This window comes from Euprymna scolopes, chromosome 29 (assembly GCF_053919585.1).
Source record: "Euprymna scolopes isolate OS-2025 chromosome 29, ASM5391958v1, whole genome shotgun sequence".
In the NCBI taxonomy this organism is placed as follows: Eukaryota; Metazoa; Mollusca; class Cephalopoda; order Sepiida; family Sepiolidae; genus Euprymna; species Euprymna scolopes.
This window is the reverse complement of record NC_136510.1, coordinates 28,690,727-28,713,226: the sequence shown is the minus strand read 5'-3', so window position 1 is coordinate 28,713,226 and position 22,500 is coordinate 28,690,727. Positions and strand designations below refer to the sequence as shown.

Sequence of the window (22,500 nt, the reverse complement as noted above, 5' to 3'; positions counted from 1 at the left end):
GGCAAATTTCATTGGTTGAGAGTTAAGAACATACACGCTTTAATTGATTTAGTGAGTGTTTAATGAGATCCAAGGCATAATCTCCTTCTTTTCGAGTAAGGGGAGTGGTAGTCTGACGTGTTTACTTCCGGTGATGACGTCATTATCTTCTGTTAAAAAGACGCATATAATATATTTATGATGTACTACATTTACATAAGATGTCATATTCCAAAAATCACATTGATGTACTACTGATTCAAAAAATCAAGTAAAGTGATCAGTGCACGCTAGGGGCTTATTCATAACATTCCAAAAATCATGTAAATATATCAAATAATCCGGAGTTCATTTTTTCGTCCTTAACATCATCATAGCAGTATTTGCAAAAAGCTCTTCTTAAAGAGGGAGGGGATTAAAGTCACTGGAATTCTGAGACTGATACTACACTCAAAAATTCATGTTGAAGTAATGTTTGCCTAATCGGTTTCTGTTTTTATGTATTAATTTCGAAAAGCTGCTGAAACAGTTTATGATTTAAAGATTACATAATTTCAAGTATATTTTTAACAGTGGGTGGGAGATATGAAGTCAGTTCCGAAAACGTTTACGATTAAAACATTACTTTATTTCATGCACATTTTTCACAGTGGGGTGGGGGGATATGAAATCAGTCCCGGAAATGGCTGAAACCGTTTACGCATTAAACATTACTTTACTTCATGTATATTTTTAACATTGGGCTGGTTGATATTATATTTTAAAAACAATATATATGCTGCTCCTCTTATGGGGGTACCAAATTGGTTAAAAGGACAATTACTCCTAACTCGCATTTAGATAAAAATGCACTTTCGTAAATAATTGAATTCATTCAAAACGTATCACTCTCTCTCTCTCATATATATATATATATATATATATATATATATATATATATATATATATATATATATATATATAGTATTCATACTAATACATTAAAATAAACTCTGCTCTTTAGACTCCAGGTCTAATTCTCTCTACAAAAATTTCATTAATCTGTGATCTATTTCATCTCATTATTCCGATATATATATATATATATATATATATATATATATATATATATATATATATATATATATATATATATATATAAATGATAAAAAGTCTATATTCCAAGATGTTGTTCATCTTACCGTTTATTTCTTTACAGCACATGCCTTGTAGCGCAAAATCAATCATTATATTATTATAACATTATTTTTTGTCTTTTCCGTCCTGACTCATCAGAAGAATAAGAACTCACTAACTTTAAAATAAAATAAAAAAGAATTTGGACATGATTACATAAATTCGAAAAGATCGAAAAAATACTTGCAATTGTGGTTTACGATATTTACGCCATCTTAGATTCATTGATTGATATAATAACTAAGTGAATGATTTAGTACTACGAAACAGATACTGTCAATTATTGTGAATGTCAACTGAATTCAAGGAATAAATTGTAAGATGGTTAAAATCATGAAATTTGGAATATAGACTTTTATCATTTATTCATTATATATATATGTATATATATACATAGATATATAGATATATCTATATAGATATATATAGATATATCTATATATATAGATATATATATATAGATATATATAGATATATCTCTATATATATATCTATATATATGTATATATCTATATATATATATATATATCTATATATATATCTATCTATATATCTCTCTATATATATCTATATATATATCTATATATATATATCTATATATCTCTATATATATCTATATCTATCTCTATCTATCTATCTATCTCTCTCTCTCTCTCTCTCTCTCTCTCTCTCTCTCTCTCTCTATATATATATATATATATATATATATATATATATATATATATATATAAAATAAAAATTACAATTAAATTTACCAAAATGATCCAAAATGGTAAAATTAAAGTATATTATGAATATTACAGAATGAATATTTATAAAGTTATCTCAGCCAGATGTAAAAGCTCGATAAAACCAAATAGGAGATAGAGCTTATAATACGAGAAAACAGTTAATAAAACATGTTAAAAAACACTTTGAAATGAGTTAAAACACATTTAATCTGAAAAGGAAACACTAGATAAGTGGATAGTCCTTAATCTGCGGAGTTTCGAAGAAATACTTTCCTTCTCATCAGAGGGTAGGAATTAGCAAATTGCTGGATATATTATTTTACCCTATATATTTTTTCGCGCCTTTAACATTGCCTGTCTGGGTCATTTTGACATTTGCTTCTCTATTTATATTTAACTCCATCACCATTTTTTTCTCCTCTTTTTTCTTCCTTGAACTTTCTTATTTATATTTATATCTCGGCAGTATAATGAAAAGCATATCTTATTTTTCTTTTATTAATATTATTGGAATTCTTTTTTTTTTTTCCTTGTACACATTTTTGGAAAATTTTCCATGGATTTCTGCCTTTGGATTATTATGGACCATCTTCTTCCAATTACCTGAGTTTTGGATTTTACTTGTGCAAATGGAAATTCAATTAACTTTCTTGAAGTTATATACTTGAATTTTACCATCACTGGATTATTTATCTTCCACCAGACTATCCATTCATGTGTAATCACCTTTTTCTTCACCATATTCCCTCTGCTTCACTTTTTTTTTTGGTTTTCAAGTAAGATCTTTGACTTACTCATTGTTTCGTCAAATACTTTTGCTTGCAAAATCCGATCCCGCATTTTGCTAATTCCTACCCTCTGATGAGAAGGAAAGTATTTCTTCTCCGCGGATTAAGGAATATCCACTTATCTAGTGTTTCGTTTTCAGATTAAATGTGTTTTTAACTCATTTCAAAGTGTTTTTAACATGTTTTATTAACTGTTTGCTCGTATATATATATATATATATATATATATATATATATATATATATATATATATATATTCTTTTTTTCAAACATACGTTTCGACAATAGAGGTTAACAGCAGTTTCATTACTTTTACATCGTTTTTTTCTAATGTTTATTTATATTTTAGTTTTTTTTTATTGTTTATTTCAAGCGTACTATTCAGCTATTCAGCTGAACGAACGCCTACAAACTGGATATCGTGACCTAATTGCCAATTCGCGGTACATGTCTGATAGGCTCCCAGTTACAGACAATAATAGAAGACCCACCCACCCGATGCTGGCCGACAAAAAAAAAACAAAAAAAAAAACAAAAAAAAAACAGAAAAAAAAAAAAAAAAACCAACGAAGATTCTGTGAACTTCTGTCCCCCGGTCCTGAATCCATAATTATAACTGTTGTTTTTAGTTTGAATTTTTATCGTTTTCAATTTTCAAGCTATAAATAAAATAGAGTAGGATTTCCGCCAGAAGTGAATGAAAGAAATGTTTGTGCAGTATAATGGATTTAAAATAAATGTATTTTAGGTAAAAAAAAAAAAAAAAAAAAAAAAAACGATCACGTACTTACGTGTCATGTCAAAATTAGCAAAAATGATTTTAAAAAATTTACGAAAAATGATCGGGTAAAAAATAATTAATTTTTTTCGAATTATAGAGGTAACTGCAATCTAATATTTTGACAAATCTGCCGTTTCAAAACTGAAAATGGCGGATCACTGTTTTTTATTTTATTTTTTTAAAAATATTTCTCAATCATTTTATTTTTTTTTGGGGGGGGGGGGTGAAGGGAACTTTTACTAATTTCGACATGTAAGTACGTAATATAATTTTTTAAAATCTAAAATTTCTATTTTGAAATCCTGTTATACTGTACAATCACATAAATGTTACATTTGAAACATATAATTCAAATTCAAGCATGCATTATTAATTACACTTGCACTTACTCTTGAATCAGTCACCTATCATAGTTTCCTTATTTCGAAATAACACATTATCAAAGAAGTAACTCTCGAATGTTACGTTTTCATCCATGTCTAATGGCTGTCGATTATCTCGTCTTTTTTTCAACTTAAACGAATAACGCCTCTCATGCATGGAAAACGCAAGGAAGATGTTCGCCGAGTTATTCAAAGTTTTATTGGAAAGAATGAATTTAGGAGAGAGAGAGAGAGAGAAAGAGAGAGAGAGAGAGCGAGAGAGAGAGAAAGAGAGAGACTAATGACTAACGCTTTATACTTACTTTCTAGTTAACAAAATGAGCGAAGCGCAGACGGACAGACATCGGTTATAATCAGCTTAGATTATTTCTACATCATTTGCTTGTCCGTTCGCTTGACTTCCAATGGATAGACTAACCGAAACCTCTAGTTTCCTCTCGCTCGAAAACGTGGCTCATTCTTCATATCCTGATATTGTTCGACTGTTTTGTCTACGGAGTTTGAACTCTGGCCGCTGCTTCACTCGCATCACCTATTTCTAGATACAATTCTGTTTGCAGATAAGTTATCGTGACACGCACTTAAGGTGACCCTTATCAAAATTCACACTAGTTAAATTAATCGAACTTACTGGTGTAGGGCCCATACTATGTAACAAGTTATCTGTCCAACAAACCCGCAATGTCCATAGAGCTTATACTAATACTCTAAGGGATCTAGACATTCGTCTAGATCAGAGAATCTCTAAACTACAGCCAGCGGGCCTGATTCGACATACCAAAGTCTTTAGTCCGGCTCGCGGAGCTCTTATAGAAGACATAAAAATATTCACGAAATATTTTAAGAAATAGAAATATGTAAAAATAATGTAATGGTTTTTCTTTTGCTTCAAAAATAATTTTAAAATTGAGGTTTTGGAGAACCAGTTTTACTAAAAAGCAAAGCTAACGAGCAAATAAGTATAAAACAGTCCAGGTATCTTTTTTTTTTATTTTGGACCGCGTAGCTCTAAAAAGTCAGCAATATGGCCCCCTGTTTGAAAACTTTGGAGACCCTAGGTCTAGATCAGTGGTTCTCAACCTTTTTTTTTTACTCATGAACCCCTTTTCCCTTCTTTTTATCTTGGTGGGCCCCTTCATAACTATTGGTCATAAGACAATCTTCTATTTTTCACTCATATAAATTTTGAGGTTTTAATAATCAAAGAAATATTATATAATTAAGCTTTATTTTTAAATGAAAACTAATTTAATGCAACTAAAGTATTCTACAACAACTATAATAATTATGATAATTTTGTTATGTTTTGCCTGTGGACCCCCAGAAATATTCCATGGACCTCTAGGGTCCATGTGGACCCCGGTTGAGAACCACTCGTCTAGATAAAATATTCCTATTTACAATGTCTCCCCACGGGACAGAGTTAGACACCAGGGTCGTTTTTTAAGGTACAAAAATAAAAATTGTCTCAGTCGTGAAGGATTTCTCCTCCAACGAAAGAGAACAAGAAATAGAAGTGCAGCATCTGAAGAACAGGACAAACAATCACGATAACTAATAATATAAACGAACAAACAAACATAAAATATAAGATTAATAAAGATGCAGTAGTATATTAGACCGTCCGGTTCTAAATAGTTCGTGTAGTTTTCTGTATTATATTTCTGTTAGTCTGTCTCCCTGTTTCACTGTTTAAAAGTGAACTTATCTGTTTGTTTGAGGAACGTTCTCTACCAAACTCATCTGTCAATTTTTAAATAACACTCGACTTACACCTGACAAGTTCCAATTTTTCAATTTTTACCTCTTGGCAGCTATTTGTTGCCGGCTAAAACACAAACCGAATTTGTTCCAAAGGTTCAAATACCCTATATATCAAGTTTCAAGTATGTAGAACAAAATTGACGAATTACTTTTGTAGAGATCGTTCCTCACGCAAGAAGTTATCTTGTCTGTTTGGCTGGGTGAGGAACGATCTCTACCAAACTATTTTATATATATATATATATATATATATATATATATATATATATATATATATATATGTGTGTGTGTGTGTAATGGCTGCATACTTTTTTTTCCAAGATGTAAATCCACCGAAACTCATGTGTTCCTTAAAGAGTGCTCGATAAATGAACAGAGCGTATTTATAGTATATTTCCACACACACACACACACACACACACACACACACACACACACACACACACACACACACACACACACACACACACACACACACACATAGTAATGAAATCAAAAGTATGTAGTGTTTACCTGATATACGCGATGGTAAACTTCAATCTAATATAAATACCAGTGATACCAGTGTTCATATATAGATAATTTAATCCCAACCGAATAAAAAAGCTCAATACGCAATAGAGAGTAAAGCTTATTATAAGAGAAAGAAAATTAAAACTGTAAGTTGAACTTTACAATCAAAATTTATTGTTCGAATGAATACTCCAAAAAAACAATTTACAAATTTTGATTGTAAAGTTCAACTTACAGTTTTAAGTTTCTTTCTCTTATATATATTTTTTTTGAGGATAAAGATTAATAATTACAAATTATGAATCAGCTTCAAAAGGAATAACAAAACAAAATCAAATTGAGTGTACGATCATTTCAGAAACGATATTCATTTTTAATAATATTGACAAATAATATTGGCAATAATTGACAACAGATGTTTTTTTTTTAAATATTGTCTCCTGATCAACACAAATGGGGCTGGGATAGGGTAAGACACCAAAATAAACTAGTATTCTTGCAACAAATAAAGGAGATGAATCTTTATGCTGCAGGGGATGTCCATAATTGTTTTCTTTTCTTTTTTTTTTTTTATTCAATCTTCACCCCAAACAAAGCAAGTGCCACTTTGAAGTAGGGGGCTACTATCGGAGACAATTTTCGGGGGCATTATGAAGGGAGATGAGTAAAAAGATATTTGTTCACATTACACTTGAACTTCTGCATATCAGTACAGTTGGGAAAGCAGTATCCTGGAAGGGAATTCCAAAGACTTGCAGTTCTGGGGAAGAAACTATTGGAGTAAAAAGCTTTCTTACACCTAGGGATCTCTACTGTAAAGGGGTGGGACTTAGTTGATTGTCAGGTTTGTCGGGAGTAGTCACGTCGAGGAGGTACAAGTACTTGCAGTTCGTCAGAGCAGCCACCATTAAAGTATCTGTAGAACAGGCAGAGGGATGCAACATTTCGTCGATGGGACAGAGGCTGAAGCTTAGATGACAGTTAGCGACTCTCTTTTCAACCCTGTCCAGGAGTGAGAGACAAGCAGCAGATGCACCAGCCCAAATGTGACAGCAATACTCCATACATGGGCGAATGGTGGCCTTATAGAGGTACAGGATACTTTCAGGCGTAAGTAATTTTCTGGCACAGCAGAGAGAGCCAACCTTCTTTGCAGCAGCCTTAGCAATGCTCTCAATGTATATATTCCAGTTCATGTTCCCTGTAAACGTTAGGCCGAGGAGTTTAAAGGAAGTAATTTCAGGCAGTGTATTCTTAGCCATTGCCATTGGTGGTAGAAAAGGTTTCTTGTAGTTATTGAAGGAAACAAGCTTACATTTTTAAGTTTGTCACTATATATATATATATATATATATATATATATATATATATATATATATAGACATGTTGTTTCCTCTGTTCTCTGGTTACAAGAAACAGAAAACAACGGTAACACCATGCCAGAACTGTCAAAAATATAAGTTTGCAATTTTATTTCTTCTTTTCGGTTTTGCTTTTTATTTTATGACAATCGTATCACGATTTCACGATACTTGATAACACGTTGACTACTTCCCTGATAGCAAAAAATTAGTAAGTCAATTCGTCTTCGTCAAATTGGAGAGGCATAAAAACTATCTCCTCAATCTTCATCGTTGTTTTTATTGAATTTCATTCGCCTACATATGTCGATCGATGTCTCCGTTCAGTCTCAAAAGACAAAGGATACCCCCACCGTAGGGGCAGCTGTGCGTGTAATTGTGAGACAAGGATTGCGCAATCTACGACCACACCTCTCCTGAATCGGCACTGTTTGAGTCCAATGGCAAGGAGATGTCCAGGACGACTGTAAACAATACCAAGATAAGCGGAGAGTACATACATCTCCTGGAAGCCCCGAATAGTCACTCATTTAGTATTGGCCAGGTTTAACGTTGCTTAACTTCGGTGATCCAGCGTTGCTTAACTTCGGTGATCGCTTAGTTGTTATTAACTTATCAATGACTCCTCAGTCCTATCTTCGAACCGAAGATATACCCAATAATAGGCCCAGTTCAAAACCAGGATTGAAGATTCATTGATAAATCCTACAGGGCACGAAACCATTAAGCATGAGGCATTCTGACATGCAAATATCTTTTTAAACAAGTACATTGCGTCTTATCCAGAAACTGAGCACGCTAGTCAAATTTTCGTTTAAAAAAATTTCCTCCATATTTTCACATGTTTTTAACTGACATAACAAGACATGTTTTTGCAATTTATAACTACCATGAATTGCCGTTTCATTTAATGCCTTAACCAGTAATTTTTACCCCTATAATAATAATTTGATAACTTTTTTCTTACCTCCGATGAGAAGAATAGCAATAACAGCATTCTTTGAAACTCTGCGGAATAAGGATTTTGGAAAATTGTTTTTGGAATATTCTGTAAATCAATTAATTCAATTGTAAATTTTAATTTACAGCTTAAATTTCTTTTCTTTTTCTTATATATATATATATATATATATATATATATATTTATATATATATATATATTTATATATATATATATATTTATATATATATATATTTATATATATATATATTTATATATATATATAGATATTTATATATATATATATATATTTATATATATATATATATATATATTTATATATATATATAGATATTTATATATATATATATATATATTTATATATATATATATATATATTTATATATATATATAGATATTTATATATATATATATATATTTATATATATATATATATTTATATATATATATAGATATTTATATATATATATATATATATTTATATATATATATATATTTATATATATATATAGATATTTATATATATATATATATATATATATATATATATATATATATATATATATATATATACAGTGGCGTCCAAAAGAAAAGCCACAATTGTTGGTTGGTTGTTTTTGTTTTACGGCATATCAACCCTTTTCGGGTTATTTAATGCCGTATCCAAAGATTTTGAAGAAAAATTTTTTTTAATAGAATATATTTGTTGTTTTCACGTCGGTTTCTATTTAACCCATAGTTGGGACCCTAACAGGTACTACCACTCCGGGTCAGAGTGGATTTGGGAGCAATGGTAATTAAAGGGTGGCTCCACACTCCGCAAAGCCCACAAGCTGGGGCCTCACCACTGGATATAGTTTAAGGTCATATCCAGGACTTCCATTGAGGGACTTTTACCCTCTGCAGGGAGGCAGCCGGCGTATTCTAATGCCCCACCGACAGGGCCGCCACAATTGTGATTTTTTAAAAACCACAAATTTAAGCTAAATTGAATGTAACTGTTTAAACAACCCACACCTCATTTGATTCGCCTTTTATTCCTCTATAATTTTACCTGTTCATATTTTACTTTAAATTGAAATATCCTAGTGTTCACGTCAATTTAAAAAATAATTTCAAATCGAGAACTCCGCACGATAAAAATAAAATTGTTATTTAGATGTAACAAATACAGTAGGGATAATTACAATTTGACAGCCTGCAATCTTTTAGGCAATCCATTGAATTAGTCTTTTGGGCATTCCTCTAATTAGTCTGCGGCAATACTCCAGTGAAAGAGCATCCCAGTTCTCTTTAATTTTTATCCAAAGTTTTTCCAGATTTGAAATTGTATCATTGCGTAGCTGTTGCTTGATGTAATGCCATACGTTTTCGATAGGATAGAGGTCTGGAGATTGTATAGGCCAATCCAAACACGGAATATCATGCTCTTCCAGGAACCTCTTGACATTGCCAGCTGTGTGAATGGGAGCATTACCCTGCATGAAAATGGGATTATCATCCAAATTCCGGTCAAAGTATAGTAGAAAATAATGTTCAGTCAACATATTAATGTCCATGGGCGAATTAATTCGACCTTGTAAGCGAGTTATAGGCCCGGACCATTGGCACTAATAACGCCCCACACTAAAACTGAACCACCACCACCTTGCAGGGTTGAAACTGTACACCTAGGATTAAATTTTTCGTCGTTCCATCACTGCCTAACCTATTGAACTTGGTTTCGTCGCTAAGAATCACTTTCGACCAATACGAAGAGTCATCATATTCATTGCATCTGACGAAGTCCAGACGGCGCTTTCTGTTCTTCACAGAAATCATTGACTTGCATCTATTTTTAACTGTTGTTGGATTTAGGGAGTCGTTCTAAATCTGCTTCTGAGGCTGCGGATCTTGATAGCATTTGCTATAAGAAGTAACTCTAGGACGACCAGATTTAGGGGCATCATGAACACTGCTGGTGTTTTGGTGCTTTTGCACAGTCTTTCGTACCGTTTTCTCATCACATTTCAATCTGAGGCCGATTTCTCGATCGGATAAACCAGAAAGGTGGAGATTAATGAGCTCCTGACGACCACTAAGAAAAAGTCGAGACATATGTTACGTTTTATGATCTGGAATAACAACAATTACGATTAGAGATGCATGTTGCCTAAAAGGTGGATATCTTAATCTGGTTTTAAGTTCATTTGTTGCTGCGGAGTTTCTTTCGAAGTTATTTTTTTAAATTGAACACTAGGATACTTCAATTAAAAGACAAATATCGACAGGTAAAATTATAGAAGAATAAAATGATAGAGAAATAAAAGGCGAATACAAATGAGGTATAGGTTGTTTAAACAGTTGCATTCAATTTAGCTTAAATTTGCAGTTTTTGAAAAAATTACAGTTGCGAACTTTCTTTTTGGCGCTATTATATATATATATATATATATATATATATATATATATATATATATATATATATATATATATATATATACAGTGATGATCATATTTATTGGCACGGTAAAATAAAAGTTAAATTTTGTCTAATAAATTCTAAAAAAGGGATTAAATTAAAGAAAATAACAAAGTATATTATGTATTTTTAACTGGCCTTTCCGATGCAGCAATCGGATTTTAGAAAAAATAAATAACAAAGGAACAACAAACATAATTGCAAAAAACCCTTGTTCAAAATTATTGGCACGGCTTTGTTTTTCTTTTAGTATCAGTATAATATCAATCAATTTCCGGTTTACGTGCTTTCTGAACTTTTTTATAGCCATATTATGCTTGTTTAACGCTAATTCAGTGAATAATTTTTTTCAGATAATTTTTAGATAGCGATTTATTTAAACTATTATAAGTGACTAAATTATAATTTTCAATCGCCATGGTTAAAACTAAGGAACACAGCGAAGACGTCAGGAAGCTTGTTGTAGCATGCCATACCAATGGGGAGGGCTATGATAAGATTTCAAAGAAGCTAAACCTTCCCAAATCCACTGTTAGAGCCATAATAAACAAGTTCAAATCGCAAGGCCACGTTATGAGTTTAGAGGGTAGAGGGAGAAAAAGGATTCTTTCCCCAAGAGATGAACGGAAAATTGTTCGACAAGTAAAACAAAACCCAAGGATCTCTGTTGGGGAGATTGTTGATGAACAGAGCACCTCTGGAGTGAATGTATCTCGACATACAGTTGGTAGAGTTTTGAAGAGAGCTCGTTTAAAAGCATGTCGTCCGAGAAAGGCTCCCTTATTGAAGCCTATGCACCTGAAAGCAAGGCTAGCCTTTGCAAAACGTCATATTGATAAAGATGTTGCATTCTGGAAACGTGTTCTATGGACTGACGAAACGAAAATAGAGTTATTTGGCCATAATAAAGTGTCTTATATTTACAGAAAATCTGGCGAAGCTTTCCTGCCTAAGAACACCATACCCACAGTGAAGCACGGTGGAGGCAGTTTGATGTTTTGGGGATCCTTTGCTGCCTCTGGACCAGGGCGACTTGTTAAGGTCACAGGTAGCATAAAAAAGGAAGATTATGTTAAAACATTGGATGAAAACTTGAAAGACTCTGCTAAAGAGCTCTCACTTGGTCGTCGTTGGTGGTTCATGCAAGATAATGACCCAAAGCATTCGGCTAAACTGACTAAGAAATGGCTTGAGGACAATCATATTAATGTTTTGGAGTGGCCATCACAAAGCCCAGACCTTAATCCAATTGAAAATTTATGGAGAACATTAAAATTGAGGGTAATGCAAAGGAAGCCTAAGAATCTTATTCAATTGGAGGATTATTGTCAGGAAGAGTGGGCTAAAATTACTACTGAAGAGTGCAACAACTTGGTTGTAAACTATGAAAAGCGACTGAGGAAGGTAATCAAGGCCAAAGGCTATACAATTGATTATTAAATAAATCGTGCCAATAATTTTGAACAAGGGTTTTTTGCAATTATGTTTGTTGTTCCTTTGTTATTTATTTTTTCTAAAATCCGATTGCTGCATCGGAAAGGCCAGTTAAAAATACATAATATACTTTGTTATTTTCTTTAATTTAATCCCTTTTTTAGAATTTATTAGACAAAATTTAACTTTTATTTTACCGTGCCAATAAATATGATCATCACTGTATATATATATATATATATATATATATATATATATATATATATATATATATATATATATATATATATATATTTATATATAAGCAACATTTATTTTCTTAAGAATATTTCATTAAATGCAATAAACGTTTTTTTGTCTATTAAATCTGTTTCTGATCCGGATAACGGTCCTCACTTCTGGCAAGAAATATAAATGTGCAACCCATAGATTCTTCAGGAATTCAAATGCCCTTTGGGAAACTATCTCCGACAGTAAAGGTGAAAAGATATACATAGGTTTGATTACCACGACTCTCTCGAGGAGATAAACAATGCATCGCTCCTAAAACATTAATATTTAATCACCTGACTAATCAACATACCTGTGTCTTGCCCCAATTTAGAAAGGTTTTAGCTGACAACTCATCTATACTTGACTAAACTAATAATGAATAACAACTTGAAATACTAGAAGCATTACTAACAAAAACTAAAAAAAAACTATCAATAAAATAAACTTTATTAATCATTGTAATATGCTGAAATGCTTGTAAAGTGATTAAAATAATTAACCAATGAAATAAATATACACGTTATAATAAAAGAAAAATATACATAAATTGCTCAAAACCAATTAGACTAATCTATTTCTGACGATGAATCCAGAAAGTTTGGAGATAGTACTTGGACTTACGAAAATATGGAGATTACATCAGCCAATTTCTGCCAGAAGTGAAGACGCTTATTCGGAAGTTGGAAAGGATCAAAAAACAAAATTAATAGATAAAAACGTATATTTTATTTAATGATTATATATATATATATATATATATATATATATATATATATATATATATATATATATATATATATAGAATAAGTTAAGATAAAGCGTAAAGTTACATAGAAATTTTATTACATTATCAAGTCAATATATATATATATATATATATATAATTATTTTTTTTACTATAATAATTGAATAACTACAGACACTAGTGTTTCATCCTTTCGGGAATCTTCAGTGCAGGGTGTCACGATCAATACCAGTCGACGGATCCGAACTCGGCAACACGAGCCATCTCTGGCTCGATTTGCAAAGACTGTATCCATTCGGCTACCATTAACCGCGTGAAATAACGTTGAATTTAAACATTTTAATTTTAAATGTTTTTTACGTCAGTCAGACAGTGATCTAATCGTTACACTATGATCTATGCGTAAGAGCTAAATTGACCAACTTAATTCAACTGAAAGTGCTCAACGATAAGAAACGAGTTTCTTAAAGAGACTGTCATAATTATTTTTTTTTACTATAAAAATTAAATACCTACAGAAATTTTATTACATTATCAAGTCAATACACACACACACACACACACACACACACACACACACACACACACACACACACACACACACATATATATACTTCTTTTTTTTTACTATAATAATAAAATACCTACAGACACTTGTGTTTCATCCTTTTGGGAATCTTCATTGCAGGGTGTCACGATTAACACCAGTTTACATTATATATATATATATATATATATATATATATATATAAGTGTAAAATTACAAAGGGCTTTTATTACATTATCAAATCATTAAAAACTACAGAAAGGGGAATAAGGGAGAAACCTTTTTAGGCAATGGCATTTCGAAGCTAAATTCTTCTTGTCAGAAGAGGAGAAAAAGTCAGTATTATACAAATATAGGGTTAAAAAGAATACAACGATTTCGAAAACATTCAGATTAGAAATATGAAACTTTTTGAGATGAGAATTGGAAAAACTATATTATAATGGGGGGGGGGAGCGGCGATAAAATGGGGGTGGGGTAAAAGAAAGAAGGGGCAAAAAACCCCCCTAAAAACAAAACAATAAATTCTAAAAGAATATACAAAACAATATATAAGAAAATGAAATACTAAGAATTTTTTTTTAATACGTATATATATATATATATATATATATATATATATATATATATATATATATATATATGTATGTATATATATGTATATATACATATATATACATATATATGTATATATACATATATATACATATATATACATATATACATACATATATATACATATATATACACATATATATACATATATATACATATATATACATATGCATATATATATACATATACATATATACATACATATTCATATATATATACATATACATATATACATACATATATATACATATATATATACACATATATATACATATATATATACATATACATATATATATATGCATATATATACAGATATATACATATACATATATATATATATGCATATATATACAGATATATACATATACATATATATACATATATATACATATACATATATATATAAATATATATATACATATATATACATATACATATATATATGCATATCTATACATATATATATATACATATATATATACATATACATATGCATATATATACATATATATACATATATGTATACATATATATACATATACGTATATATATGTATATATATGTATATATACATATACATACATATATATATACATATACATATATATACATATACATATACATATATATACATATACATATATATACATATACATATACATATATATATATACATATACATATATATACATACATATATATATGTATATATATGTTAGACCACTGTTGCGAAGGGCGGGAGTGGATTTAATACACACTCGAGGAGAAATATTTACGGCACTTATTCGTGGTCCGATGGTGAGAGCTGACGACTGTCAATGCGACGGTTGTAGGTGCAATATACGGCTTGGAAAGGTGTATGTCTATCGTTACTGATGAGGTGTGATATAACGAAACTGTACTGTATGTGGATGACATATATATATATATATATATATATATATATATATATATATATATATATATATATATATATATATATATATATATTATAAGGAACATGATGTAACCAAAACCTATTTTTTTAAATGAATATGTAATAATTTTTATTTGTTTTCTATTTATTCTACTATTGCTCAGGAAGATATTACTTCTCTTCTATTGAACTTATTATGTATCTGCAGCTTGCGATATTTTATATATATATATATATATATATATATATATATATATATATATATATATATATATATATATATATATATATATTTTACACAGAGATCACCACTTATCAAGGCCCGGAAGCCACTCAGGGATAAGGGTTATTGCAAGTACATTACATTAGTGAGGAGATTTGATGAAGTGTTTACTTAAGGGGGTGGTTCATTAGGAATTTGTTAACATTAGACTTGAAGACATCCAAGTTGTAGTCCGGAGGGAAGCAGGCAGACGGAACAGAGTTCCACAGGCGTGCAGTTCTAAGAAAGAAGCTTTGTTCATGAAATCCGCGTTTTGATTTAGGCACAGATAAAGACTGGGGGAAATTTTTCACAGTGGATTCAGCTAGACGGGTTTTTTTTCGTGAAAGATTGGCGAGGGGGGACCAGGGATTGGAGTTCAGACGAGCACCTGCCATGAAAATAACGATAAAACAAAGATAGGCTCGCAACGTCTCTTCTGTGGGAGAGGGGTTGCAGGGTAGAGAAAAGGGCATCCCCTACTAAACCACGAAGTCTATTTTGTACTCTGTCAAGGCATGATAGGCTGTTTTTGGCAGCTCCTGCCCAGATATGGCAACAGTATTCCATCCTTGGACGTACTTGGCTTTTATATAGATAGAGAATTGCATCAGTAGTGAGATATCTTCTGGAGCGGTAGAAGGATCCCACCATCTTTCCAGCGACCTTGGCAACAGACTTGATGTACGTGTTCCATTTCAGATCAGGAGTAAAGGTCAAACCCAGAAGCTTGTCAAAACACGGGGCCTCACCCAGACGAGAGCCATCCGTCCCAATTGATGCCAGCTGGGGATCAGAGCGTTGATGATGTAAGGATAGGAGTTTATTCATTGAACTTTTGAATAGTCAAGTCGCTGCCTGATGATATCTGTTGTTTGATTGAAACAAGTGGCTATTTGTAGCAGCAGGATGTGACCATGTTTATATAACAATAAACAAGTATTATCAGCTCTTTTTATTGAGCACTATCTAACAACCTCGTTGAATTCATTAGTCCATTACTTTTGAATAAAAAAACCCGAGTATATATATATATATATATATATATATATATATATATATATATATATATATATATATATATATATATGTACAAAAATACGCAAACATATTCAGTTTTAATATTTGAAAAGTTGTGTTTATTATCTTCGAAATTTTATTTGGAACATATGTTTCTACTATCAGGAAACCACTTTAAGAATCCCTCTCGCCCCTCCTCCTTCCCCGTCTCTCACTCACTCTCTCTTTCTCTCACTCTGTGATTCTTGCTTTATGAAATTCGTGGTAGACGCATTTGTTGCGCCAGGATGCACATCACCAGGACCTGTTCATGAAAGATATCACAGTGGGAGAAAAAAACGTTGTGACATCCCCCCTCCCCACACACTTTTGCTCTTGGCCTCGGAGATCCGAATTCCCCCTGGCATGAAGATTATAATGCATGGTGGCCCTTTTAAAGAATACCCTTTTTGCATCTTGCCCCCTCCCTCTCCGTTTGTACTGAGGTAACTTTTCAAGTTATTTGTATTGTGCTATCGCATTAATGAAAAAAAAAAAAAAAAAAAAAAAGAGTGCACCGAAAATAAAAATGTCCGGCACCCCATGTCGACTACGCATATTTGAACCCGGTACGACGATATTCATTCTCCGGAGCGTTGGAAACTGCGTTAGCTCTGTAAATTAGAGTTAAAATTTAAAAAAAAAAAAAAAAAAAAGAAAAAAAAGAAAAGAAAAAAAGAACAGGGAAAAGGGTGGTGTCAAACAGAATAGACAGGGAAGGATAGAGGGTAGATGGTAGTTTTTTCAAGATATTTAGGACGGTCGGCAACAAAATAACGACCATATGTTAGCAATTTACTTATATATGCTCGAGAGTGATTTTTTTTAATTATTAACTCAACTCCGTCCCACACTTCTAGGTAAACACATACACAAGGAACTACGAAAACACATATGCACGCACGCACGCGCGCGCACACACACACAAAACACACACACACACACACCAAACACACACACACACACACACACACATATTTGAGCACATTTTCATAATATCCCCCAAGCACATGCTAAAAAAAAAAAAAATAAATAAATAAATAAAAAATAAAAAATACGAGATGGCTAACATTGAATTTTTTTTTTTTATTGTTTTGTGTTCCAAGTTTCAGGGTTTTGCGGAAGGATACCTCGAAGCAATCTTGTTCTGGATAACTACACATGGCTCCACCGTAAGGGGTTGAACACACTGGTGAGAAAAATTGCTGGCTGCCATTAGAGATAATGCATATATGTTCATAAAATAAGAGAGCACTATAGTCAACTGATAATGCGTATATAAGCATAAAAATTTCTATTCCGTTTCATACTGATGACGAACTTCGATTATCAGGTTTCGATTACAGCTTGAAGCATCTGTTCATCTACCCAACTGAAGAACCTTAAAACAGCGAAACAATCTACATGCACAGAGAGAGAGAGATAGAGAGAGATAGAGAGAGAGAGAGAGAGAGAGAGAGAGAGAGAGAGAGAGAGAGGAGGACAAAAAAGATAGACTAGGAGAGGGTGTGAGTAATAAGCAGAAACTTAGAGATAGATGACTTTGTGAGTAACTTGAAAATTGCAGCTAATTAGACAACCATAACTACATCTGAAAACCGAGGAATATTTTATCATTTACTTTGTGTTATTAAAACATATAGAAAACCAAACTTTAAGAAAACAAACGTGTGACCTCTAAAGTAGAAATCTATAATATAAATCTCACCTGTCTGGTTAAATGTATATATGTATGTTTGTATGTTTGTATGTCTGCCATAAACGTTCAACAGAGGCGACGGATTTTCACGAGATCGGCATCGTTTTAAAGCGCGACACTTCGGACGACAAATATCGAAAAATTGGCTGAAAACATTAATTCCTTCACCCTCAACTGAGTGCTTTTCTACAGGGAGAGGTCTCTCTTTTCGCACATATTTTCGAAGTCATGCCCTCTTTTCGATTGACTAGCCTTAATTTAAACTTGCGTCACCTCCGGTTTGGTGATGGACGCAGCAGCAAAGACGTCACATTTTTTTTCACGTTCTTTTCCTCCTTTGCGGTACTGGTTCGAGCCTGCCTGCCTACTACCACTTTTGTTTTGCTTGCCCAGCACACACTTCCAAACACCCGGGCAACGCCGGGCATCCAGGCCAGTTCTAAATAAATAAAAACTAAAATAATCGATCAAGGTAGACAGAACTCTGCTTGTATTTTCACCTGCAGGAACAAATAAAACATTTTAGAATCTTTTATACTATGTTGTTCAGACTGTCCATCCCTAACCTGTTGGACTTCATGTATAAATGCATACTGTTTAATTTGGCGGACCATTAATACGATCTTGGGGGGGGGGCAACACAAAAAGCACATTTATATCCTATCAATAGAGAACCTACTGCGGATTTTATACATTTTTATATCTAATGGCTTGAATAAAAGTTTCAAATGAAAATGTCAAGTATAATGTCAATTTCGAACGCACCCCTGTTGTATCAAAGAACCTTCTGTTGATTTTATATGTCGAGCCTTTCGACTTGTGTGGTAATAAAACTTCTCAAATACACTTGCGATGTTTATATGCGGGTTACTTGGACATAGATCAAACTTTTTAGGTGTTAGCTTTGGTTAAAATCACTTGTTCTTTATTTCATCGAAGTGTTTCAATTGTCGATACATATCGAAGACATCCCGATCAATCATAGAAGTTATTATAGGTGCTACAGGGCTTATGAAGAAGATCCTGAAGTTCTACCTAATATTCCTGGTGAACCAAGTGCAAAAGAGATCCAGACAATTGCACTTAAGGGAACAGCGAGGATACTAAAAAGAGCTCTCGGTTGGTTCCAATAAAAAGCAGGGGGATATTGGCAGCTGGTTTGGCTGTCCCATACCCAATATTACAATCTTCAACGAAAGAAAATGCAAAAAAAAAAAAAAGAAATAAATAAAAACCTATCTAAGAACACTGCCAATCACATAAAGTACATTTGTGTAAAATTTCATTCAGCCGTTTTGGAGTCGATAGGGAACGGACTCACAGACACACAAACACACAGACAAAGTTTCTTTATCTATATATCTATAAAAGTGAAATTGTCTGTGTCTGCGTGTGTGTGTCTGTGTGCGTACATTTTTCTACCAAATTACTCTGTCAATTTTCAGTCTACATACACGAGATTTGACATAAGAGGTATTGAGATTTGGGAAAATCTTTTAAATCGGTTTTCGGCCAGAGATTTGGCTGTCAAGGGATTAAAGTTCACCGATTTGACCTTTGAAAACTCCACCTAACTCCTCCGCCAATTTTGGGTCTAAACACTTGAAATTCTATATGTAGGTTACTAAGACATAGATCAAACATTTTAATTTGATTGTAACCCAAAACGGCAAATGTTAAGGGGTCAAAATTGGGGTCAAAGTTAAAAAAATTTGACCTCTGCTCAATTTTTTAAACATCCATTTTATTACTTTTTAATTACTCAGCCAATTTTTAGTCTAAACATTTGAAAGTTTTACATAAAGTATATTCACTCATAGGGCAAGCTATTTAATCGCCATTTGGCCGAAAATGTGGCTGCCAAGGGGTCAAAGTTTAAAAGATTTGACCTTTGCGATCTCTAGCAAACTATTCAGCCAATTTTGGATCTAAACCATTTAAATTTTATATAAAGGGTATTCAGACATGCAGCACGCTTTTTGATCATTTAAAATTTTACATAAAGGATATTTAGACACGCAGCAAGCTTTTTAATTAGTTTTTAGGCGCAAATTTGGTTGCCAAGAGATCAAAGTTGACAGAGTTGACCTTTGCAAACTCTACGAAACTCCTCCGCTAATTTTAAATCTAAACACTTGAAAGTTTAGATGTAGGTTACCTGTATATATATATATATATATATATATATATATATATATATATATATATATATATATACTAGTGGCGGACTGATGTTTATTTAAATAGACATTCGGACAGATTAGTTACGGGCACCGCTTCCGTGGTCAAGGGGTAGAACTGTCATCACGACGGTTCTAGGTTCGATCCTCGGCTTGTGATAGGTGCTAGTCTAGCGGCACTGATGAGTTGTGATACAACGAAACAGGACTGTATGTCGATGACTACAAATATATTTTATATATATATATATATATATATATATATATATATATATATATATGCACATAAAGTTATGAACAGTATATATGGTCCGAGTAAAGTCGGGCTGAACTGCTTGTATATATATATATATATATATATATATATATATATATATATATATATATATATATATATATATATATATATATGTTTAAAGAAAGAATAGAAAAACCGAATGAAATTATTAAAAAATCAACGTTTCGTCCTTGTTTCAGAGGACATCTTCAGGATAATTGAAATAAAAATGTGATAAAAGAAAAAGTCATAGATCGTGCGAAAAAAGACAGTTTTTTAAAATCCAACCCATGTCGGGAAAGGACGAATATGTGTCCTTTCCCGACATGGGTTGGATTTTAAAAAACTGTCTTTTTTCGCACGATCTATGACTTTTTCTTTTATCACATTTTTATTTCAATTATCCTGAAGATGTCCTCTGAAACAAGGACGAAACGTTGATTTTTTAATAATTTCATTCGGTTTTTCTATTTTTTCTTTAAACATAACGTCAACCACCGCTGGTATATTTTTTCATTCCATATACATATATATATATATATATATATATATATATATATATATATATATATATATATATATATATATATATATATAGTAGAGATAATCGAGTGACGTATGTCTGTTACGTTTGATGTATTTAACAGAATTCTTTTTAATCTGTCATGCTTAAGTTTAAAATGTCATTTTCGTTCATCAGTCACGTTTAAAACTGTAATAATACTTTCGTTGGTTTGTGGCGGTTGAGTTGGAAATTATATTTTTTGTCTGTAAGGCTTAAGTTTAAATAACATTTTTGTTGGTCTGTTACGCTTAAGTTTTAAATAACATTTTCGTTCATTTGTCACGCTGCATAAGTTTAAAATAGAATTTTTGTTTACATGTCACACTTAAGTTTGAGAAGGGAATTATCGTTACTTTGTCACGCTTAAGTTTGAAATAACGTTTTTGGTCTGTCACGTTTAAGATTGAAATCGGATTAAAAAAATGTTCTGTCATACATGACTTTTACCTGTTATGCTCAATTTTAAAATAATATTCTATTGCTCTATCATGCTGAAGTTTGAAATTTTTAGCATTTTTTTTACTGCCATGATTACGCTTAAAAGGTATATTGCCAGTCTGAATGCAAGAGGCTATTTTAAGATCCTGTTTAACATCGGACTGTGGGGAGTTGAGCAGAGAAATATCTGTCCACATTATATTAAAACTTTTGCAGGTGAGTATAGAAGGAAAGCAAGAAGCAGGGAAGGAATTCCAAAGTATAGCAGTCCCAGGGAAGAAACTAAGAGAAGCCGGTTTTCTGGCATCTAAGGACATGATGAATGAAGCGGCGGACTTTTGCTGCTTGTTGGGTTAGTGGGAAGTATTCTTCAGAATTGTCTGATTTATTCCCTGCTTCCTTTGTTCCAGCTCGTTTGACTCGTTTGTCTAGTAGTCTCCATCGATTCGCTGTTTTGATACCACAATGTAATACAGCTTATTCTAGTTGCTTCTTTCCAAATAGTATGCTTGAAATGTAATTTCCGTTTATTAACCACATTCAAGTTTGTAATAAGATATTCATTGATCTATGACGCTTAAGTTTGAAA

At 32.0% G+C, this 22,500-nt stretch overlaps 1 protein-coding gene across 2 annotated transcripts in view; it reads right to left on the bottom strand.

The window, feature by feature from the left end:
* The window catches only part of LOC145252560 (adhesion G-protein coupled receptor G6-like), a 283,790-nt gene that overhangs the window by 73,141 nt on the left and 188,149 nt on the right, over positions 1–22,500 (bottom strand). The window lies entirely within an intron of this gene.